The sequence below is a fragment of the Nerophis ophidion genome, linkage group LG16 (genome assembly GCF_033978795.1).
Source record: "Nerophis ophidion isolate RoL-2023_Sa linkage group LG16, RoL_Noph_v1.0, whole genome shotgun sequence".
In the NCBI taxonomy this organism is placed as follows: domain Eukaryota; kingdom Metazoa; phylum Chordata; class Actinopteri; order Syngnathiformes; family Syngnathidae; genus Nerophis; species Nerophis ophidion.
Window position 1 is genome coordinate 51286636 of NC_084626.1, and position 5928 is coordinate 51292563.

Below are 5928 nucleotides of genomic sequence, written 5' to 3' on the forward strand. Positions count from 1 at the left end.
CTCGTGGCGTTGAATCGTTTCTTTTCAACATAATACTAACGACGTATTGAAGGAGGAGAATGGGCTATCTGCGTTTTTTTTTTTTTTGGTACTTGATGAATACTTAGGTCTACTATCCTACTGTACTTTAATGTCATTATGCTGGTACTTGATGACTACTTAGGTCTACTACACTACCGTACTTTAATGTTGTCATTATGGTGGTACTTGATGAATACTTAGGTCTACTACACTACTGTACTTTAATATTGTCATTATGGTGGTACTTGATGAATATTTAGGTCTACTATACTACTGTACTCTAATGTCATTATGGTGGTACTTGATGAATACTTAGGTCTACTACACTACTGTACTTTAATGTTGTCATTATGGTGGTACTTGATGAATACTTAGGTCTACTACACTACTGTACTTTAATGTTGTCATTATGGTGGTACTTGATGAATACTTAGGTGTACTACACTACTGTACTTTAATGTTATCATGGTGGTACTTGATGAATACTTAGGTCTACTACACTACTGTACTTTAATGTCATTATGGTGGTACTTAATGAATACTTAGGTCTACTACACAACTGCACTTTAATGTTGTCATTATGGTGGTACTTGATGAATACTTAGGTCTACTACACTACTGTACTTTGTTTTCATTATGGTGGTACTTGATGAATGCTTAGGTCTACTACTGTACTTTAATGTTTTCATTATGGTGGTACTTGATGAATACTTAGGTCTACTACACTACTGTACTTTAATGTCATTGTGGTGGTACTTGATGAATACTTAGGTCTACTACGCTACTGTACTTTAATGTCATTGTGGTGGTACTTGATGAATACTTAGGTCTACTACGCTACTGTACTTCAATGTCATTGTGGTGGTACTTGATGAATACTTAGGTCTACTACGCTACTGTACTTTAATGTCATTATGGTGGTACTTGATGAATACTTAGGTCTACTACACTACTGTACTTTAATGTCATTATGGTGGTACTTGATGAATACTTAGGTCTACTACACTACTGTACTTTAATGTCATTATGGTGGTACTTGATGAATACTTAGGTCTACTACACTACTGTACTTTAATGTCATTATGGTGGTACTTGATGAATACTTAGGTCTACTACACTACTGTACTTTAATGTCATTATGGTGGTACTGCACAGGTCCTGGACTGGTTGGCAGACCGGTACTCTTCAGACGCGGTATAGTACGGACTATGATTCATCAGTATCGGGGTAATATACTAATACCAGTGCACCGTACAACCGTAACACACAAAATAAATCGTTTGGTGGACAAAACAAGACGTAAAACCCGTGTTTCCGTGGCAGCGTCAGAGAAAGTTGTGCATGTAAAACAAACGACGATGAGTTCAAGGATCGCTGAAAAAAGCAGGACAAAACAGTGCTCCCCAAATACTTCCATCAGTGAAGCATGAAGAACATAAACGCTGGGATTTCTAACAATTAGGAAGCTTTGTGTTATTTCCCCAAAATATATTGAAACAAAAAATATATTTTATTTCTAAAACGTAGTCACAGCTGACTTCAGAAAAAAAGATGAAGTGCAGTTTGTGAAAACAAGTCAATAACAATGTGAACATTCATACAGTAAATATTCATGTCCACTATTAGTTTATTGTCAACATTCACACATAAATATTCATGTCCACTATTAGTTTATTGTCAACATTCACACATAAATATTCATGTCTACTATTAGTTTATTGTCAACATTCCCACATAAATATTCATGTCTACTATTAGTTTTTTGTCAACATTCACACATAAATATTCATGTCTACTATTAGTTTATTGTCAACATTCACACATAAATATTCATGTCTACTATTAGTTTATTGTCAACATTCACACATAAATATTCATGTCTACTATTAGTTTTTTGTCAACATTCACACATAAATATTCATGTCTACTATTAGTTTATTGTCAACATTCCCACATAAATATTCATGTCTACTATTAGTTTTTTGTCAACATTCACACATAAATATTCATGTCTACTATTAGTTTATTGTCAACATTCCCACATAAATATTCATGTCTACTATTAGTTTATTGTGAACATTCACACATAAATATTCATGTCTACTATTAGTTTATTGTCAACATTCACACATAAATATTCATGTCTACTATTAGTTTATTGTCAACATTCACACATAAATATTCATGTCTACTATTAGTTTATTGTCAACATTCACACATAAATATTCATGTCTACTATTAGTTTATTGTCAACATTCACACATAAATATTCATGTCTACTATTAGTTTATTGTCAACATTCACACATAAATATTCATGTGAACTATTAATTTATTGTGAACATTCATACAGTAAATATTCATGTGAACTATTAGTTTATTGTGAACATTCATACAGTATATATTCATGTGAACTATTAGTTTATTGTCAACATTCACACATAAATATTCATGTCTACTATTAGTTTATTGTCAACATTCCCACATAAATATTCATGTCTACTATTAGTTTATTGTCAACATTCACACATAAATATTCATGTCTACTATTAGTTTATTGTCAACATTCACACATAAATATTCATGTCTACTATTAGTTTTTTGTCAACATTCACACATAAATATTCATGTCTACTATTAGTTTTTTGTCAACATTCACACATAAATATTCATGTCTACTATTAGTTTATTGTCAACATTCCCACATAAATATTCATGTCTACTATTAGTTTTTTGTCAACATTCACACATAAATATTCATGTCTACTATTAGTTTATTGTCAACATTCACACATAAATATTCATGTCTACTATTAGTTTATTGTCAACATTCACACATAGATATTCATGTCTACTATTAGTTTATTGTCAATATTCACAGAGTAAATTTCCATTCGAACGATTAGTTTATTGTCAACATTCACAGGGTAAATATTCATGTGAACTATTAGTTTAATGGGAACATTTATTGAGTATATATTCATGTGAATGATTAGTTTATTGTGAACATTCATACAGTAAATATTCATGCCTACTACTAGTTTTTTTGTGAACATTCAAATTATACAGTAAATATTCCCGAAAAGTAATAATTCATTGTGAACATTCATACCGTAACTATTTATTTGAACTATTACTATATTGTCACTATTCATACAGTAAATATTTATGCCTACTATTAGTTTATTGTGAACATTCACACAGTAAATATTCATGTGAACTATAAGTTTATTGTTTATATATATATATATATATATATATATATATATATATATATATATATATATATATATATATATATATATACACATATACACACATGTATATATGTATATCGTTTTTGAATTGAGAATCGAATCGAAAAAATAGATATATTATTGAATCGTGACCCCAAGGAGCGATATTGAATCGAATCGTGGGACACCCAAAGATTCGCAGCCCTAATATGTATGTATGTATACATATATGTGTGTATATATATATATATATATACACACATATGTACATATACGTATATATGTATATATATGAATATATATGTTTGTATGTATTGATATGTATGTAAATATGCGCATATATATGTGTATGTATTTATATATACACGTGTATGTATGTGTGTATATATATATATATATATATGCATGTATGTATATCTGTATATATGTACGTATACTTATGTATGTTTACGTATGTGTATATATGTATGTATGTATATTCATGTATGTATGTATATGTAAGTATATATGTATTTTTGTGTGTATGCACGTATGTATACGTATGTGTGTGTATATATATATATATATATATATATATATATATATATATATATATATATATACATGTGTATATATATGTACATATATGTATATATCTACACACATATATATGTAAAATACAAATTTATATGCATATATGTATATACATGTGTTAATAAATACATGCATGTTAATATATATATATATATATATATATTTATGTATATATACATGTACGTATGAATGTATGTATGTATTTATATATATATCTTTATGTATAATGTGTGTGTGTATATATATATATATATATATATATATATATATCTTTATGTATAAATGTTTACATACCTCCGTAGCAGAACCTCCAGGTTCTATAACAGCTTCTGTAAGAGTCTAGAACTCATCATAATAATCTCCTCAATTCCCCCCAAAAACGTAGTAAGTGGCTGGACTATAAAGACAATAAAACATCCATCCATAAACCTGCATACTTTTACAAGTGTAATACATTTATCTGGAGAGTACATCTATTTATTTATATCTGCACCTTATTGCTCTTTTATTCTGCATTACAAGCAGCTCATGCAACAACATTTACTTCTTATCCGTACTACAAAGTTCACATCGCCATGACAACCACAGGAAGTGTAAGTCCAAGTGTCCAAGTGTACAAGTCATGGACATGTTTGGCATCAATCAACACAAACTCATCAACCTGGGAATGTCACACACACACATCTTCTCCTGCTTTTAGGACACTAAGCATCTGCGCTGACTACACACACACACACACACACACACACACACACACACACACGTGTGATGTTCCTGGTGTGTCAGCATTGTGCAACACAAGTGTGTAGAAGTGAGTCACTGCAGCAGAAGTTGTGTTTCAAAAGTGGAGCAGCTGCTTGAGTGTTGGAGAACTTTCAGTCCCCACAAAGATGGCGCTGGGTGTCCTGCTGGTCTTTCTGGTCCTGCTGGTGTCCATGACTGGCAGCGACCCTCTCTCTGGCGCGGTGGTGAGGCGGACGGACTGGGACCGAGCCCAGGTAGGACAGTGAGACTATTTGTTGTGATGAGAAGAAGGTGACGGTCAGTGTCCCCCACAGGACTTACTGGCAGCAGTTTGGCTACGTGAAGGAGACCACAGACCCTCAGGACCCTCAACACCTGCAGGAGGTGACTCAAGCTCTCAGGTAACTTTCATCTTCAACACATAAAGACTCCTCCCCTCTGCCAGCCTGCACCAACACACCTTTAAGCAGGGAGTCTACACAAGTGTTACATTGGCTCCATCTAGTGGTGCGACAAAGAATGGTAAAATAAAAATATATGTATATATATATATATATATATATATGTGTGTGTGTTTATATATATATATATATGTGTGTTTATATATATATATATATATATATGTCTGTATATATATATATAAATGTGTATATATAAATTATATATACATGTATATATAAATGTATGTCTGTATACAGTATGTGTGTGTATATGTATTTACACATGTGTGTATGTATATTTTTTGCATTGCTACTGTATGTATGTGTATCTATATGTATACACTCACATATATATATACACATATGCACAGAAATACATATGCAAATGTATATTTATGTATACATATATATGTGTTTCTAAAGGATTACATATATATGTATATATATACATACGTATATACAAACATATATGTTAATATGCATATACATTTATGAATATACATACATGTATATATGCATACATTTATATGTATATATACATTCCGCCCGATTGTAGCTGAGATAGGCGCCAGCGCCCCCAGCTACCCCAAAAGGGAATAAGCGGTAGAAAATGGATGGATGTATGTGTATATATACATCTATATATGCATGTATATATATATATATATATATATATATATGCATAAATGTATGTATATTCATGCATATATATGTATCCATATATAAATACATATATGTATACATGTGTGTATATATATATATATATTTACATACATGCATGCATGAATGTACAGTATGTGTGTATGTATATATTTGCATATAACCTGTGTTTGTATATATATATATATATATATATATATATGTGTGTATATATGTATACACTCACATTTATATACACACATATATATAGTTCTA

The 5928-nt window shown here is 30.7% G+C and overlaps 1 long non-coding RNA gene across 3 annotated transcripts in view; it reads left to right on the forward strand.

Annotated features, from left to right (window-relative positions):
* The first annotated feature begins 4112 nt into the window (after positions 1–4112).
* The window catches only part of LOC133535546 (uncharacterized), an 18102-nt gene continuing 16286 nt past the window's right edge, over positions 4113–5928 (forward strand). For all 3 annotated transcript variants that reach the window (XR_009802245.1, XR_009802247.1, XR_009802246.1), the window contains exons 1-2: positions 4113–4827; positions 4888–4974. This is a non-coding gene — a long non-coding RNA (uncharacterized LOC133535546). The remainder of the gene's footprint in view (positions 4828–4887; positions 4975–5928) is intronic.